This window comes from Polypterus senegalus, chromosome 18 (assembly GCF_016835505.1).
Source record: "Polypterus senegalus isolate Bchr_013 chromosome 18, ASM1683550v1, whole genome shotgun sequence".
Classification (NCBI taxonomy): domain Eukaryota; kingdom Metazoa; phylum Chordata; class Cladistia; order Polypteriformes; family Polypteridae; genus Polypterus; species Polypterus senegalus.
Genome location: NC_053171.1, coordinates 72,216,528 through 72,236,490, shown reverse-complemented (window position 1 = coordinate 72,236,490; position 19,963 = coordinate 72,216,528). Strand labels below are relative to the sequence as shown.

The window sequence follows — 19,963 nt, the reverse complement described above, 5'->3', positions numbered from 1 at the left end:
ATTTGTACATACAGTGGAACCTCGGGTCACGACAGTAATTCATTCCAAAACTCTGGTCGTAACCCGAAGTAATTTCCCCAATAGGACTGTATGTAAATACAATTAATCCATTCCAGACCATACGAACTGTATGTAAATATATTTTCTTTAAAGATTTCTAAGCACAAAAATAGTTAATTATGCCATAGAATACACAGTGTAATAGTAAAGTAATTGTAAAAACATTGAATAACACTGAGACAAACACCCAGGCTCCCTGCTCAGACTCGCTCGCTCTCAGCTACACACGAGCCTGCGCTCACTCTCTCTCTTGCTCGCTCTCTCGCTCGCTCTCATATGCGCTCGCTTGCTGTCTCTCGCTCTGCCTCTCATGCGCTCGCTCGCTCTCTCTCTCTCTCTCGTTCTCTCTCTCGCTGTCACTCGCTCTCTCTCTCTTCTGCTTCCTGCCTTCTCCTGCAACCTCCCGTTCTTTCCTGTTCTCTTCTTTTTCCCTTTAGCCAACTCACACTTCTGTTTATGAAGAGGACATAATAGTCATGGCAGTCAGCAGCTCCTGGGAACAATTACGGATGCGGACCGCTTCTCGCCTGTGCAATTAGGTGAGAAACGCCCACATCACAAACTCCTCAGGAACCGCTTCAGCCACATACCACCATGCCGCATCGCTAAGCCGCGAGTGCGGTGATTATTTATTAAAACTGCCCTTTAGAGCTGTGAACCCACTATACCACAGGAGGAAGCTGGGTTGAGAGGAGGTTACAGTTTTCAGGGAGAGTCCCTCTGCGTGATTCACCGAGAACAATGTACAGTACAGGGAGAGACTGAACACGTGCGGAAATTATTCGGCGTGTACGAACCGGAAGGGAAACTGGCATGTTCGTATACTGAGTGTGTGGTCGTGAACAGATGCAAAAGTTTGGCGAAGTTTTTGGTCGTAACCCGATTTGTACATGTTCAGAGACGTTCGTGACCCGAGGTTCCACTGTATATGAAGAATTGTGCTGCTTTGCCACATTGTTACAATGAAAATCAGTTACAAGCAAGGTTCTTCTGTTAATCTGCCTGCTAATTTAAAATTTGAGCGTGTCCCATGGACTGTTTTCAGTTTTCAAGAGTTATGAGACTCTGATCATGGTGCTATTTGATGGTTTATATGGCAAAAGCAGATGTAATGTATTCTGGGAGATCACAGAACAACCTGGGTTAATGGCTCAAGATGGAGCGTGATGACCCAAAGGAGGAAACCACGGCTACCACCTGCTTTAACTTTGCCACTGACCATCTACTGGAAGAATGTTTAGTAGCTACATGAGCTAAAAGTGGATAGTTATGGCTTGGCAATAACCAAAGCAGTGTGCACTGAAAAAGCAGAAATGACTTGGGGATGGGCAGCTGGCAATCACAGAGATAACAAAGAAATCTGCACTAACAAGTCACAGAGGAGGATATCAAGATGTTTGTCTCCATGAAGCCAATGACGCTGTGAGTCATGCCGCATGACAAAGATCCCAACCACAAATAACTGCAGAATGAACAAAGTGAAAGAGCTTTCGTGTTTAGGATTGGCAGAGTGAAAGTCCTGATTGTTACCCAGCTGAGATGATTTTCCATGACTGATTCACACAAGAAAACAGTTTGGGGTTACAGACTAACGTGCATAAATATTGCTTCTGAAGGAGGTGAGTTCCACCATCTTATACTAGACCTGACGGTTCCCACACAGTTTTTAAATTGGGACTTGGCTTAGCATCAGTTCACATTTTAAATGAGATGAGTGCTCGAGTACAGGTCACTCTAAACTACAGCCAAAGTTTTTCTCTAACCTGGATGCGACCTTTCTCAAAGTTATCCGCCCTGACATTTTATGTTATTCAAGTTCTATACATTGTCTATGGAACTGGGCAGACTGGCAGGCCTCGGGTTGCTCGCAGGCTGTTATTAGTGATGAGCCAGTGATTTGAGGGCAGTTGAACTTGCAGCGAAACTTGGCTTTTCACTTCACTTCACTTCACTTCACTTCAAGTAATATTGTGAGCATATGTCGTTTCATGACGAGTGAATTTCACACCATTGACCCCTTAAGAAAGTTGTTGGGTATATACAGTATAGAAGCCTTTTTTTACTTTATATTACCATCTCACCGTAATCTTGAGACAGTTCTGATGTAGGGACTACAATTCCCATCAGGCAGTAGGAATGCACTGGGGCCAGCGGAAGGATACTTTGATAGTGAGCATAACGTTCAAATAGAAGCAGCAAAAGTGGGGTTTCATCTAATGGCCATTTGCTTTGTTCTAAGTCAGGGGATGATTCGTTACTTTGTTCAATTTCCAGTTAGTTCAGTTTCATTCATACTACAAACTTTCAAGCCAACTAAACATTTCTGTAAACATTGTGGACTTTTTTTCATTGGCAAGAAACACTTTTATAACAAATATGAAATTACCACAAAGGGTCAACAGTAGTTACGTTTGCATACTGATGCATTTTCTATAATTAATTGTTTTAGTTACCAAACCGTAGCGCTGTGAGCAATATGGTGATTAATTGTAAACTGGAGACTATTTGAAAATTATACTCTACTACACCTGGTACGAAAGGACATATTTGAAATAGGCGCACGTACAGGAGGCAGCCTGCTCTGTTGAGGGCATCCACTGATGGTTTTCTTCAGTTTTAGGACAGTAGGCATGCCACTGCATGATATTGCATATTTACTCTTCAGTAGCCACTATATAGGCGTAACTTCAGTTTAGTTTATCTCAAATCACACATCTACTGTAAATTGTCATCTTTTTTATTTTGGAATATTTGATTCAAATTTACTACAAATGTCAATGTCAGTGTGCAACAATGAAAGGATGGGCCTCTTGTGCACATCACTTGGAGTACTGTGAGATTTAGGGGTCTGTTTGTGTCTCTCCTCCTCTGTACGTGTGTTGATCGACCGATCTCAAATTAATTCACACCATTTTGTTTTTTTTTTAAAAAGTGGCCGATAAACTGTAGGCTTGAATCAGGTGCCAAGGTAGTGGTCTCAAACTCCAGTCCAAGAGGGCCGCAGTGGCTGCAGGTTTTCATTCTAGCCCTATTCTTAATTGGTGACTTTTCCTTTTATTTTAATTGACTTGTTTTTTAAAATTTGTTCCCCTGATCATTCCTCTGAATTTCTTCATTTCTTTCCTTAAATGGTACCCAAATAGAAATGAAATGTGATGTGAGGGAGCCAACAGGAGGCCAACTAACTCAAGGCCTCAAACTCCATCAAGTTGCTTAATTAGGCACCAATTCTTCTTGTTAATTAAACCCGTTCTTTAATTCCATGACTTGTTGCTGCTCTCATTGTGCAATAGCAGACATTTCTGAAATTGCTGATGCACTCTTTTCTAAGAGTGCTGTTGAAATGTTTTGTGGACCTGAGCAGATCAACATCTCTGAGACCTTCATCTTTCTTTATTTTCAGATATTGTATGATGGACACAGTCTGCTGGTCATGTTTTGGTTCATTTTGTATCTCGTTATTATTTGGTTGCTAATTAAGGAAAAGAAACTATTAAGAGGTCTGAGCCTTCAAAAGCCAGTCAATTAAAATTAATTCAGAAAATGTGAATTAGCAGCAAAAATTGGTCACTAATTAAGAAAAGGGTTAGAATGAAAACCTACAGCCAATGCGGCCCTCCAAGACTGGAGTTTGAGACCACTAGGCTAAGGTTTCTCTGATTGGGTATGTAATTGTATGAGTTATTTTATATACATTGTGTTACATTTAAACCTATGTATGAATTTATTACCACCTTTTCATTGTTTTCAATGCTTTGTTATACTGTCGACTTATTAGATAGATAGATAGATAGATAGATAGATAGATAGATAGATAGATAGATAGATAGATAGATAGATACTTTATTAATCCCAAGGGGAAGTTCACATAATCCAGCAGCAGAATACTGATAAAAAAAACATTAAATTAAAGAGTAATAAACATGCAGGCAAAAACAGACAATAACTTTGAATAATGTTAACGTTAACCCCCCTGGGTGGAATTAAAGAGTCCCATAGTGTGGGGTCTCCTCAGTCTGTCAGTGGAGCAGGACGATGACAGCAGTCTGTCTCTGAAGCTGCTCCTCTGTCTGGAGATGATCCTGTTCAGTGGATGCAGTGGATTCTCCATGATTGACAGGAGCCTGCTCAGTGCCCGTCGCTCTGCCACGGATGTCAAACTGTCCAGCTCCGTGCCTACAATAGAGCCTGCCTTCCTCACAAGTTTGTCCAGGCGTGAGGTGTCCTTTTTCTTTATGCTGCCTCCCCAGCACACCACCGCATAGAAGAGGGCACTTGCCACTACCGTTTGGTAGAACATCTGCAGCATCTTATTGCAGATGTTGAAGGACGCCAGCCTTCTAAAGAAGTATAGTCGGCTCTGTCCTTTCTTACACAGGGCATCAGTATTGGCAGATAGTGTGACCACCATGGCATGCACAAATCGTATCCCTAAGGCACGGCGTTTCCTGTAGTTAGATTGGTTTGTACCTCATGTGAATCACTCCAGGGTTCACTTGCTGCTGCACTGAGACCACCCTTTCCAAACAGTCTTGATCCAGTTGTTTTGGTCCACACCAGAGTTTGTATCTACCTAAAGTAACCAACCTTTTGGTTGAATCGCACTAGAGTCTGAAAAAAGGCACCAAATGAAGTCGGTGTGACCACATCTACAGCATTTTCTTCCGTTGCCTTGCTGGATTGCAGCTTTCGTCTATGAGTTTGTCTTTTTGTGTCAGCACGGGCTGTTCTTGGTCATGTTGAGTCTCCTTAAGATGCTTAGGCCCTTTTCTGAAAAGCGTGTGGCTACAAAGAGGTGGGACAGTGTTGCTAAACCCACTAAGGCGCAATGTTCTGTTTTTCTACTCCTCAAACTTTAAAACTTGAAATAATCCAAAAAAAAAAAGCCAAAAATTTAGTCAGTTTCACAAAACTATAAGCGAAATTGAAAATCGTCTGTTTCTCTCCTCACTCCCTGTTGTATTTTTGATGTTTAACTTTGACTTACAGAGTGAGATTCAGGTGGTCAGGAATTTTATTGTACTATGAACACGTGACAATAAATCGGAAATGAAGTGGTGACACTACTTTTTTATAAAAGCAAAGTTTATAATTATATTAAAATGTCCCCGCTGTCGTATACCTGCACATCGTTACTAAGAGCAAATGAAGCAAAGCCCCGTTGAAACAGAATGAAAAGTAATTTATAGCACATGCTCAATCACTGTTCTTTACAAAATGCTAGAAAGAGAAGAATAAGGATGGTGTCAGTAACTCTTACTGTTTCTAGGTGGTATTTAATTCCATTTTAGAATGCTGCAGTTGTAACGTTAGGCTTTGCATTGTGATTTGTTGTAGTATTTTTAAACCATCTTTGAATGACTCCCATTTAAGTTGTCTTAATAAGATTAACGAGTGCCGCCACTGGCGCCGTCTCCTGTGCTAATAAAGCGTCCTGCAGCACTGTCTGTGACCTGAACCCCCCCACAGCTGATGCTCTCCATGGTCATTGGTTATATGGAGCTCTGTAGTCTCATGGGGCCAAACGTGATTCTCAAACACATGAGCACGTGTCTGGGAACTCCTCGTTAAAACGTTTGTAGGGAATCTGCTGCTAAAAATGGCTCCAGCCACACGGTTTCTTCCCAAAAACCCGCCCTCCGTTTCCTCCAGTCCGTGCACTTTAAACAGCTGAAGCTTCAAGGAGAGAGGAAAGAAACTCACAAGGTCACTGAAGCTTAAAGATTAATTTGAGCATTGTAATGACAGACAGACGACACCCAAAGGCCACTGCAGGCAATGAGCTCCATGCATTTGAGAAGTTCTTCTGACTTTTTGACTGTTGCATCACTAAATGGCATAACAACGGTAAACAGGGTTGAGATAGGCATTGTGGTCTATGGATATATACGACATGTTTTGCCACAGCATGTTTGCATTTCCAACCCGCTATATCCTAACTGCAGGGTCACAGGGATCTGCTGCAGCCAACACAGGCCGCAAGGCAGGAAACAAACCCCGGGCAGGGTGCCAACCCACCACAGGGCACACACACACACACACCAGGGACAATTTATGACCACCAATGCACCTAACCTGCATGTCTTTGTACTGTTTGAGGAAACCCACGCAGACACGGGGAGAACATGCAAACTACACGCAGGGAGGACTCGGGAAGCGAACCCAGGCCTCCTAATTGCGAGGCAGCAGCGCTACCCACTGTGCCACCGTGCCGCCCTAATGTTATCTTTCTTTAGTTATTCATTTAAACGTGCGGCCAGAAGGTGGATGCTGTGCTTGTGTCGTTAGGCAGATCTGTTGATTCAGACATCTTGAGTACCAAAATCTGCTTTTTCTCCTGTGGCACATCATTATGAAGTCACCTTTTTACCCCGTTTTGATGGGATGTGACACGTTGTTTATTTCAAGCGTATATTTTGTGATTCACACTTTCACAAAGGTAGCTGCCATTTTTTCGAGCTTACATCGGCTCTGACACTACTGTTGTAACTGAACAACAAAGAGCCCACCTGGCACCTTCAACAACATATTATCCACGTTTACCAGTCAGTCATTGATCAAAGCCATTGAATGCCAGTGCATAATCTGAATTTATGGAAAGGTTATTTTGATGTTTATGTTTAACACATAGTGTGCTCTCCACATATGCGACGCACATTTTTATGTCTAATAGTAGTTTTTTCATTCGTCTTTTTGGCTGTACACGGTTCAGTACATCATAACCAGAAGCTTGCAGTCTGTTGGCGCACGTTAACGAGAGCAGCTCTGATCTTTGCAGTTCAAAATCGCAGCCCCTGCTTTGAGCGTCGCCGTCACGAGGTGTTGGATTGGTTTAGAAATGTGACGCTCAGTGAGCCGTCTACTTGTTCACACCCACTTTTAACCAAACTTCACTCCTAGTTGTTAGGTATTATATGCCTGGCTGTGCGAGATTAAGCGCATTGTGATGGTGCTTAGTGTGAGAAAGAGAAAGACTGCGTGGTTGATTTAAGGGCTTTCCCAAAGCTCCAGCATAGACCTTCTTCCCACATCCACGTGGGCTTTTCACTGGCACTCTGCCTGACTGACATATACAGCTGATTGGCTTCACTAAGCTGGCTGTGTGCGAGTAAGTGAACTGTGTGAGTGTATCTTATGATGCACTGGCAACCCCTTGGTCAGTTCCTGCCTTTCACAATGTGCAGACAGACTGAACAAATAATTGATTTCAATAAAGAAAGATTCATGCAGCCCCTAGAGTTGCTTCTACTTCTCTTCTCTTTGTCACTCTGGGTATCTGGGAGGAAGACCACTTGAGGCTGTCAGAAAGTAATCCAAGAGTGGCATGAGTTTCCACGTTTGGCTTCATCCAGACAACAGCAGACAAGTAGAAGGAGGACAGACCGGCATGCCCACCTCACCTCACCTCGCCTCGCTTACTGCCTCTTATCCTGTTTCTTTCTTCTTTTTTTTAAGAAACTTGTGACTCTTGTTACGTCGCCCAAAGCACCTTGCTAAGTGCTTGTTAATTCACCCTGGAGTTGTTAAAACGCCATTTTGGCAGCTCTGCGCTGATTAACATCGCCAGCGTGATTTGGAATAAATCACATGAATCCACTCTTAATTATCTGCTGTCTGCTCAACGCGCCCTTTGAGTGCGTAGCCCTGCCGTGGCTCCTGGACCCTTCTGTGAGGCACAACTGGGGATTTTTAATTAAGACAGGAGGAAGGAAAAAAAAAAAGAAGAAGAAGAAGGAACCTCTTGAGGATGTCATTGGCGCTCTTCTGCCCTTAATTATTCCTGCAGCAAATAATAATAAATGCATAATATATGAAGAAGGCGAGCTGAGTGACCTTTGTGACGCGCTGCACTGCCGGGAGCACAGCATAGATGGGGATTAGAGCGAGGGAGACTTATCAGGTAATTATTTGTCTCGACTCCCTGAACCGAGATGCAGTGGCTCAGATGATGGCTTCCTAGTTAACCTCTCCGTCCCCCCTGAATGAGGTGCACCTCTCCTGCCCTCTAGTGCCACTGCAGTATTCACGCACCCCAGTTGGACCGCAAGCCATTAACCACTCGGTGGATTTGCTAAGGAGGGCTGCTGTGTCCGTAAAGCAATTTAAACATCCTCTTTGTGGTATACGTTGCGTTTGCATATCTCTGTTGTTTCACTTTTCCTCCCGTTAGCCAACATATTTGCACAGTGACAAGGGGGATGGGGTGGCCACAAACTTCCCTTTTTATTTCTCTTTCGAAAGAGAAGGTAAAGGCATTAGCATGCAGTGTCAGAGTGTACAGATGTATTTATTTATTTATTTGAGCATTTTTTTTTTTTCTCTTCCCCCAGACTCACTGTACCGTTCATAGCGAGAAAAGAGATGAAGCAAAGTCAGCAGAGCATCCAGCCCTAGCCACAGCGCGACTCTAAGTGGGTGAGTAAAAAGCCATAAAAGCCGACTCTTTGAGCCTTGTGGAAACATCTATGGCAGCAAAACCCTAATAATAATTTTACTCTTTCACAATGAGTGTCTTACTGGAGCTGCATGGTGAAGTGAAGAGTTCCTCCGTGAAATCGGGAGGACTGCTAGGTGGAGACTGTGGGGTGGGTAGTGTCAAGCGAATAGCAGCACCATAATGCATCATGGGACACTATAATGTGCATGGCGGGGTGACTGCAGGTTTTTGTTCTAACTCACTTTCTTAATAAGAGGTGAATTATTGCTGATGAAGCACTTATTTCAATGCTTCACTTTAGTTGTCTCACTTGTTAAGATTCCTCACCTTTAATTGATAAATTTAGTGTTTAACAGCCACCGTCTCTGTTTCTTATGACCCTTCATTAACAATATGATGGAATCAGCAGTTTTCCATCTAACGTGTTTCCATTTATACCTGTGTGGGTTTGTCATGCATTCTCTGCTTTGATCCAATACTTGGAAAAAAAAACTGAAAAAAAAAAGTGAAGGACTGAGGATAACTCAAAAAAAAATCTACACTAGAAGAATGGCAGACCTGAGCAGGGTTAAAACACTAACAAATCGTGACATTCTAAAAACAATTGGTAAAGGATTTCTAATTCAGCAAATGGGTTGGCACAATAACCTGCAGCCACCATGGCCCACCAGGACCAACATCACTCACCGCTGGTTTAGAGGACCCTCTTTATGATGTTCTAGTCAGGCAGGTGCCTCAGCCTGAAGCAGTCTGTTGGTTGAGAGTGCAGAGATGACCATCAGTGGCCTGATGTGATTATGTGATCCCTTTATAGCAGGGGTCTCCGACTCCAGTCCTGGAGAGCTACTGTGGCTGCAAGTTTTCATTCTAACTCTTTTTTTAATTAGTGACCAGTGTTTGCTGCTAATTAACAATCTCCCTTTATTTCAATTGGCTTTTCTTGAGATTCTTTTTTTTTTTTATTAATTTTATTACAATCCATACATAGCAGTCAAGTTTTTACAAAAAAAAGAATTATGTTAAAAACAGATCGATCCCCACCCCTGAGAGAGAGAGCAAGCCAAACGGTGTAAAATTTAAGGCTTGTAAACATACCTAAATTAAGAAATTCTCTGTGCTTTATAAACTTATTTTAAAATATTACTGATTAGATCCTGCCATGTTTTGAAAAAAGTCTGTACAGATCCTCTAACTGAGTATTTGATTTCTTCCAATTTCAAATAATATAACACATCAGTTTCCCACTGACTTAAAAGAGGAGAGTTTGGGTTCTTCCAGTTTATCAGAATAAGTCTGCGTGCCAACAGTGTAGTGAATGCAATCACAATTTGTTTGTCTTTCTCCACTTTAAGCCCCTCTGGAAGAACCCCAAACACAGCTGTTAATGGGTTAGGAGGGATTGTGAGTCCAAGGCTGTCTGAGAGGTAATTAAAAATGTTTGTCCAGAATAATGTTAATTTGGTGCAGGCCCAGAACATGTGACCCAGTGAGGCTGGGGCTTGGTTGCAACGTTCGCAGGTTGGATCATGCCCTGGTAACATTTTGAGAGTTTTAGTCGAGACAGATGTGCTCGATATATAATTTTGAGTTGTATAATTGTATGCTTTGCGCATATGGAGCTCGAGTGAATTCTCTGCATTGCTACTTTCCACTCCTCTTCTGATATATTAATTGAGAGATCTTTTCCCAGTGTCCTCTTGGATCTTTGAAAGGAAGGGATTGTAAAATGATTTTATATATTGTAGAGATGGAGTCTAATTCCTTGAGATTGAGCAATATTTTTTCCAGTGTGGATGAGGGTGCAAGATGAGGAAAATCTGGAAGGTTCTGTTTAACAAAGTTTCTGATTTGAAGATAGTGAAAGAAATGTGTAGCTGGAATGTTAAATTTGGAATGTAATTGTTCATAGGATGCAAAGACGTTGTCTATATAAAGATCTCTAAGCAAGTTAATTCCAAATTTTTTCCAGATATTAAAACTGCATATGTTTGTGAGGGTTGAAAGAGGTGGTTCTCTTGCAGGGGTGCCACAGATAGAAGCTTCTCCATCTTAAAATGCTTTCTACATTGGTTCCAGATTCTAAGTGAGTGGAGCACAATTGGGTTATTAGTGTATTGCCGATAACGTGTGTTTATTGGAGCGCAGAGCAGGGAATACAAAGAAGTACTGCAGGATTTTACTTCTATTGTGGTCCAAGCCTGTGTATGTTCTTCTATTTGTGTCCAGGTTCTTATCGACTGTATATTTGCCCCAGTAATAAAACTGGAAGTTAGGTAGAGCCATGTCGCCTTCTGCCTTTTGTCTTTGTAGGGTCGCTCTTTTGATGCGTGGATGTTTAGAATTCCAAATAAATGAGGTTATTGTTGAATCTAATTGCTTAAAGAACGATTTATTAATGTATATTGGTATGTTTTGAAATAAAAAAGGAGCTTAGGAAGAATATTCATCTTAACAATGTTAATTCTTCCAGCTAGAGTGAGATGAAGAGTTGATCATCTATGCAAGTCTTGTTTAATTTTTTCTTGAGATTCTGACCACTGAATTGATTCTTTTTTTCCTTAAATGGCACCTAAACATAAATTTGATGTGAAGTGAGCCAACAGATGACCAACTAAGGTTGAGGCCTCAGGCTCCAACCCTAGTTCAGTTTCTTAACTTGAAGCCAATTCTCGTTGCTAATTAAACCCGTTATTTAATTGCATGTCACTCATTCGTCCATGGCAGACATTTCCAAAACTGTTGATTTTCTTTTTTAAGAGCACTGTCAAAATGTTTTGTGGACCTGAGCAGATCAACATTACTGAGGCCTTCACCTTTCTTTATTTTCAGTTATTGTGTGATGGACGCAGGTTGTTGTTTATGTGTTGGTTCATTTTGTGTCTTAATATTGTTTGGTTGCTAATTAAGGAAAAAAGAAATAATTAAGGGGTCTGAGTCTTAAGTTGTGCATCAATTAAAATTAGGGCAAAGAGTTAATTAGCAGCAAAGTCTGGTCACTAATTAAGAAAAGGGTTAGAATGAAAACCTGAAGCCACTGCAGCCCTCCAGGACTAGAGTTGGAGACCCCAGCCTTATAGGAACAGCTCTTCAAAGACAGAAACCTGTTCAGGCCCAGCCAGTACTTGGATGGCAGACCTTCTAGCAAAAAGTTTGGGCTTCTGCTAGAAGGGGTGTTGGAGAGGCTTACAGGGGGCGCTTACCCTATGCTTTGTGTGTGCCCCAGTGAGGTGATGGGGACATTGTGCTGCACAAATGTCACAGTTCTTTGGATGAGACATCAAACCAAAAGCCTGACTCTGTGGTCATAAAAGATCCCTGGACATTTATTGTGAAGAGTAGGATGTATGGTAATGTCCTGCCTGTGTCACCCATCATGGGCTGGTCATTCTGGCCCCCTCATCATCCCATCGTCTCTAATTGACTAACTCTTTTTCTCATCCATTTCCCACCTAATAATAACTAATGTGTGGTGAGCATACTGGCACAAAAACAAACTCTGAATGTGCATGGTGTAACAGACGTTTTGCCAGTCCAGGATCTCCTGCCTTGATACATCTGCCTTGTGTCCACATAATTGCTACATCAAAATGAAAAAGTGACTTTAAAATGAGAATATACTGTATATGTTAAAAAAGCTAAAAAGCACAATAATACATTCATGGAAGTGCATAGGTTAAGATGTCTACTGTTGCTTTATGCTAATTATCTGTGTGGTTAAATTGAATTAAACAGCAAATATAGTCCAACATTTGTCATCATTAATGTGACCACTGAGTCTGGGCTCTTCATATCTTTTTTTATTCAGCGCAATTGTGATTAACATGCATTCAATTTTTAGTTGCATTTTTTTGGTCTTTATCTGCAATTTTTGTATGTTTGATAATAATAATACTTACATTTATATAGAGCTTTTGCTTCAGTGAGGGGGGAGCCACTATCTACCTGGATGATGTGAAGGCAGCCATTTTTGTGCCTGTACACCCACCACACATTGGTTGTTAGGTATGGAAGTGGTGGGAGAGAGAGAGAATATTAGAGACAGGGGATGATTAGGGAGCAGAATAACTAGGCCTTGGTGGGCAATTTAGCTGGGACATCGGGATACACCGTACTCTTTACGAAGGAAGCCCAGGGATCTTTTAAGACCACAGAGAGTCAGGTCCTCAGTTTTACATTTCTTATGAAGGATCACAGTGTCCTCATCGCTGCACTGGGACATTTGGATCCACACACAGACCATAGGGTAAGCACGCCATACTGGCCTGACCAACACCACATCCAGCAGCAACCCAAGCTTTTCCTAGATGGTCTACCATCCCAGTACTGGTCGGGCCCGAACATGCTTAACTTCAGGTGGCCACAAATATCATGAGTGATCTGGAGCAGCCATTGGCCTATCTAGTAGTGCAGTCTATAGTCCAACCTTACCAAGAGCTTGTCTTTTTGCAAAAAGTGTAGTGGAGGGTTTAGAGTAATAGGGCAGTGGCCTACTGACGTGCTGAATGGCTGCAAGATCTTTAGAAGAATCCCTTATGTTCCACTGCTTTCTAGAAAGCACCGTAGACAGAGTGGGCAACCCATGGTGCAGACGATTTGAATAGCAGTGCTGTGATCACCAGGCAGCAGGTAAGGCGGAGAGCCTGGCATGAGGTTGTGCTTGTTTTAAATCCAATGGTGAAGGCGCCCACTATGCTAAGAGTTGCTCATTCTGCAGTCGCTTCTGTCTCAGTGCACATTACGTTTATTATTTCAGATCACGTTTCACACCATACAGTTAATTATTGAGCGCCTCCTATCCCTCTTTGTTGACATCCCCTTCCCAGTCTCCTGATGCCTATTGGTCTTTCAATTTCATTTTGTTTTGGCACAATTAGTGTGTAGTTGTGGAAGAAAAAGCAGTGAATCATTTGATTGATTTCATTTACATTGTGACATGAAAAAAATCGAGTTAAAAGCACAGTGTGAATGTTTTCCTTTGCATCTCATTGTATTTTACACGCTGGATTCCTTTTAATTTTAGCATTGGATTGTCTTCCTTACTGTACTGGGGCCTCACTTTGTGTGGATTTCAACATGAAAATATGCGTACCACAAAAAACTAAAACCAAACTTATGAAACCTTGTTAATATTCATTCATCCATTTTCCAACCCGTTGAATCCGAACACAGGGTCACGGGGGTCTGCTGGAGCCAATCCCAGCCAACACAGAGCACAAGGCAGGAATCAATCCCGGGCAGGGTGCCAACCCACCACAGGACACACACAAACACACACTAGGGCCAATTTAGAACCACCAATCCACCTAACCTGTATGTCTTTGGACTGTGGGAGGAAACCCACACAGACATGGGGAGAATATGCAAACTCCACCAGGGAGGACCTGGGAAGCGAACCTGGGTCTCCTAACTGCGAGGCAGTAGCGCTACCACTGCGCCACCTTGTTAATATGCATATGTGAAATCGCCTTGAACTCCACCCTTAAACATCCATATATGGAGCATGCTAATCAACCGCACACATACACAATGACGATGCTACAGAATTGGCTGGTAGAGCACCCACCCACCTGCTGCATTCAGGGGTATTTGGTTGAGAACTGAGAACACAAGGTCATATGTGGCATTATAGCACCTCTCCTCAGTGCTCTGGTGGTCAAGGAAAGGTGTAAGGAGTAAGGTGCCAGCTCCTGAGCAGATATCCACTATTCCCTGACACATGTAATCACATGATTGCTGTCACAATGAATAGTACAGGCCACATGCAACACTGAGGGTTCGGCCAGTTACTTACCAACAAGCCAGACATCACGTCCAGGGCCATCACTTACCATACCTCCAAATAAATGACTCACAGGTTGACCCAGGTTACCAAGTCACAACATTTTTCAGACACAGCTTGGCATCATGTGCATTAATGGATTGTCATTGCTCACGGTTAACAAAAGCAGCTTTGTTCTTACTAGATGTCCTTATGGTCCATATTGGCCTTTTTGTGTTGGCAAAACATGTTGTTTAATGTAAGCGCACCCACACCATGTTGGGTAATTGCTTCCAGCACAGCGGGCATGATGGAGTGGAGCTTATCTGAGATATTCCTGAACTGTTGGGCTAATTTACTGAGAAGTGACAACAGGCAGCTGATATAAACTGACAAAAAATCAATAAAGTTCTTCAGGGCAAATACACAGTATTGGTCTTCTTAAAATAGAGATGGCCAAAACAGAGTTGATACATCATATTGATCGTTTCTGAGCTTTAATATGTTTGTCATGTCAATGCACATTATAATAACGGCTCAGTGATATGAATAATTGTACGCATGATTCATCATTTTGCTGGCTTTGGCTGTGTTTCTCTACTTGATCAAGGGTGTCGTCGCTTCCCAGTTTCTCTGAAATGCTGTGTATGGATGGGTCAGATTTTCCATTAATTACGCACATTTCCTTGTCAGGTGTACTTTTATAAATCCCTGTGTTTGTCTTGGAAGTCACATACACACCTTTTCAACTTGCACAAGCTGAACTTGGTGAAAACACCAAGCAAAAAAAGATTAGAGAGATTGGCCTTGTGGGAAGTGGGATATCCTATGCAGTGCTCTATGCTCTGCTTTGTCTCATTCAAGGCCATTTTTTAGTAATGAATTTCATGACGACATCAATAATTAACAAACTGGTTAACTGAGCATCAGATCTTCCTTCAAAATTTGCTTATGACCCGTTGGGGCTTGGACATGAGCAAAGGATGTGCAGTACATAAGGGACCTTGTGGGTAGTGAGCCCAAAGCAGCTGTTTTTCAAAAGACATTGACTGCCTGGCATGGAGCACAAGGCCTATACGTGTTGTGAATAAAGGCCCGACCCGACACGGAGGCATGTGTAAAGTAGAATAGACTAATTATTTTTCTTCAGCTGGAGGACACATCTTCCCCGTAATCCCCCCAGCCACAACACAGTCCCAAACACAAACCAGTCAACAAGCACTTTCTCCTATTGGCTCCACCACTCCTCCCAGGCAACCTTGTCCTTCTCCACCTGACTCCGGCAACTCAGTGGTGGTCGCTGGCTCCTTTTATAGTTCACCCAGAAGTGCTCCAGGTGCTTGATCACTGCGTTCCGGCTACACTTTAGGTGTGATGAATATGCTGCCCACCCGGGCTTAGGATTCCCAAACACAGCACCCTCTGGCAGTGCCTGCGGGACTCAACAGGGCTGCACCCAACTCCAATTCAGATGGAGCCCTGTGGGAAATCAAGGCACCGCTCCAACCCAGGGGATGGCCTTCTAGCGTCCAGGGGGAGATATTGCACTGTCCAGGACTGCTACCCCTGAGTAAGTGTGCAGGGGTGTCCAGGCTGGGCATGGACCCCGGCCACCTGCCACAGCGTCAAAAGACTCTACATGCACCTGATTGTTAGATTTGGTGTTTAATCAAGGTGGCAAGTACCTTCACGATGTGATATTATCGTGATACTTGGATTGCAAAGCCATAGCATTATGAGATTTCACATTCTTTGATGTATTAAGCAGTAAAATTGTATTCTGTGGTTTATTTATTGCAATGTAGTGTTCCTTATATATATACGAGGGACTTTCAAAAAATGTCCGCACTTTTTTTAACTCTATTTATTAAGAATTTCAAAAACAAATTACATAACTTTTCTACATAGTCACCTTCCTTTGCAATGCAATTTTCCCAGCGTCTGTCAGCAAGATAATCCACGATCCATGCCACTACGTGTGAATCTACTCCCATCTCTGTCAGCTTGTCCCTAAGGAGCAGAGGTTGGATTGTGTTGAAGGCGCTAGAGAAGTCCAGAAACATAATTCTTACAGCACCACTTCCTCTGTCCAAGTGGGAGAGGGATCGGTGTAGCATATAGATGATGGCATCTTCCGCTCCCACCTTCTCCTGGTATGCGAACTGCATAGGGTCAAAGGCCTGGTGGACCTGTGGCCTCAGGTGGTGAAGCAGCAGCCGCTCCATGGTCTTCATCACATGTGACGTCAGAGCAACAGGCCATTCAGAGTCATTCAGCTCACTAGGACGTGATACCTTTGGGACTGAGGTGATGTAAGATGTTTTCCAAAGCCTCGGGACTCTCCCCTGTTCCAGGCTCATGTTAAAGATGTGCTGTAGAGGACTCCCCAGTTCCAACGCACAGGCCTTCAGCAGTCGTGGCAAAACTCCATCTGGACCTGCTGCTTTGCTGGCACGAAGTCTCCTCAGCTCTCTGCTCACCTGCGCTTCTATAATTGTGGGTGGAGGGAAACTCTCTCCTATGCTGGTATCAGCAGAAGGATGGCTGGAGGATGATACTTAGTACATGATACTTGGATTACGATATGATCATAATACAATGTGTTTTGAGATTTATGAAGTACTGTGGAGTTGCATGGCTTATTTATAATATTATCATTTAGGTTTTACTTATCGGAATGAAGAGCTGCCCAAAACTGTGTCAATCCATTCATTTTATAAAACTCCATTCATCTAAATGAACACTTTTTACATTTTTTTTTATTGTGGGAATGGAATTAGTACATCTCAACAGTGCACACGGTAGGGCTAAGAAAACAAATTACTATACCTGTACATGAGGCAAACGCTGGTACATTGTTTAAACGAAGCACTGGCGGATGTCTTTTGAAGAGAATCGTTTTCCTATTTCTATATCTATCGGTCCATCTTCTGTAACTGTTTGGCTCAAGTCAGGGTCCGTTCTGACAGCTCTGGGTTCAGGGTGGGAAGAAGCCCTTGACAAGATGCCAGCCCCTTGCAACACACACTGACACAGTCATGCAGTGCTATCATTTACCAGGTTTTTCCCCATCCTTTATATTTAGAAATCAAGGTGGATGCCATCTTTTCAATTGATCTAATTTGAACATATGCTTGCTTTTGAAAGTCTGCAGCCAAGAATGAACTGGATCACTATTGTTTTCTTGAACATCTGTGCAGTTGGAAACCTTTGGAAAAAAATTAAAGGGAGAAAAAAAAAGCACAAGGCACTGGACGGGCAGAATGAGTAAAGCGTAAAGGCCTTTTCCTCGCCAGTCTCATTACGACATGGGGGAGTCTGCAGCCTTGCAGTAAGATAAGTGCTTGGGATGGGTTTGGGTCAGACTTTTCTTGGGGGTTTTTGGTACTTTGTTATTACTTACTGTTGAAATCATTAACAATAAAGGTGGAAAAAAACACAGTACCACCATTAGCAAGCTCAAAGTGACGTGCCTTAGAGTTTACTGAGGGATCCACAACACAGGCTCATGTGTTTTAGCACATTTGATGCCCTTTAATACCACTCAATCATCACCTGAATGCCATGGCCTATTTGAGTGTTGTTGCTGACCATGTGCATCCCCTTCATGGCCACAATTCACCCATCTTCTAATGACTATTTCCAGCATGATCAACCACCACGTCACAAAGCAAACTGATTTCACAAACATGACAATAAGTTCAGTGTTCTTCAGAGGCCTTCCAGATCTGAATCCACTGGAACTCCTTTGGGATGTGGTAGAATGGCAAATTTGCAGCAGAAAAGTGCAGCTGACAAATCTGCAGTCATGTCAACATGGACCAGAATCACAAACAAATGTTTCCACCATCTTGTGGAATCCGTGCCCTGAAGAAATGACACTGTTCTGAGAAGAGAAGGAGACCCTGCTCAGTATTGGGATTGTGGTCCAAAGAATTTGTTCAGTGGGTTTGTTAATCACATAAGTGGCCTTTTTTGCAAGCTTTGTCAGTTTTTTCTTATTACTTCTCTAGAATGCAAATTCTTTCCAAAAACAGGGAGCAGGAGTGTTTAGTTTCATTTTGTTTTTCACTCATCATGACCCCCATGTGCTTTGCCCTGCCAGAGTAATCATCCTGTTGCTCTGCTAAGCTCCATATTGGTATTGACTATTGGATCACCGCTGGGCTCTCATGCTCATTGGTAATGCAGTGAATGGCCTTTTTGTGCCTTGGAATGTTTGACAAATAAATGAGCTCTTATGTAATAAATCTGTCCCCCAGGCAAGTGCAGATGGCATCTTGGAGACCAAGTGGCTGATAAACACGGAATACAGTTCAGGCAGGAAGATTTGTAAAATGGCAACCTCACATCCAATAATCACACGAGGGAAGAGGAGAGCTAATGAAAGCCAAGCAAGTATTTGTTATACATCACAGCAGTTTTGATGGGGACAAGCCGTTCAGTCCACAAAGCTCTCAATCCTGTGCACCGGACTTTTTTTACAAAAGATCTTCAAGGCGAGTTTTAAATCTTACTGTCTACCACGTTACTTGTGTTCTCTGTTTGAAGAGAAATGTTGTGCCCATAATGAGTTTCCAGTCTTGAGAACTCATTTTAAAGTGACATATGGGATCCACTGGACTAATTAATTTATAAGTTTGAACACTTCAGTCATGTCACCTCTTAATCTCTGTTTGCTTAAACTGAACAGGTTCAACACTTTTAGCTCTGGAAAACGCAAATATAAAAAAGAAATGAGCAAAAAAGTTATCCACCTTTCAGATACTGTTGTGTAGGAGGCCTCTGATGCAGAAATGAGAGTTTTCCATTTTTTTATGTTTTGGTTAACTTTTAGGGAAATATTGTAACATTGCAGCATTAGGCCTAGTTGGGAGTATTTTGGGTTTGTATTTAGATGTGTAAACTAATGAACTCATCAGAGTGAATATCAGATGTTGTGCAAGTGTGAATTCATCTCTACTATGCCAGCTTAGTTGTCTATAAATAGGACTGTCTGTCTTTACTGGGTGACCATTCTGAGGTGGTCTCTGCTCGGGGCCCAAACTTTAGCAGACAGCTGTGATGGGGTGTGCCCTCTTCATAAAGAGAAATTTCAACAAGCTTCCTCCTGCCTGGCTCTTTCATCATTTTATATTCGAAGAGGTCCTAGTTGAGGATAAAAATTTTCTTTCTTTGATATACCATGTATACTCACATTTAAGTCTGGCTTGATTTTATTGTATAATTTCTGGTATTTTACAATGTCAGTCATATAAGTCGAATGCAGAAAACTCACGCTATTGGTCCAAGAGATTACAATATGCTAACGCCCACCTGAGAGAGTAACCACGGAGCACGCTGCCTTTTTTTCTGTGTGCTGTATCAGTGTGTGCTCCTAATCTCTCTCGTGTCTATGTGACCACACGGTAATACCCAAACTATTCCGATGTGACGTTTACACAGATTTATGTTTTTTGTATCTCACACCCTCATACACCTTTATTGTAAGAGCATCGCTTATCTACGATGGAGCATTCGATCAGAAGAAAATATGAAGCTGGTTTTAAATTAAAAGCTGTTGAAGTGCCGAAAGAAATTGGTAACTGCACCGCTGCAACAAAATTCAATGTGTCTGAGAAACTGGTGTGGGATTGGAGGAAGCAAGTGTCATATTTTTGAACAGGCGTATAAGTTGAGGTCTGATTTCATGATCGATTTTTCAGGTT

General features: G+C 42.4%; 1 protein-coding gene across 2 annotated transcripts in view; it reads left to right on the top strand.

Annotated features, from left to right (window-relative positions):
• The window catches only part of LOC120518972 (alpha-(1,6)-fucosyltransferase), a 351,289-nt gene that overhangs the window by 174,471 nt on the left and 156,855 nt on the right, over window positions 1-19,963 (top strand). For both annotated transcript variants that reach the window (XM_039742018.1, XM_039742019.1), the window contains exon 3: window positions 8,391-8,475. The gene's annotated coding sequence lies outside the window, so the exon portion shown is untranslated. The remainder of the gene's footprint in view (window positions 1-8,390; window positions 8,476-19,963) is intronic.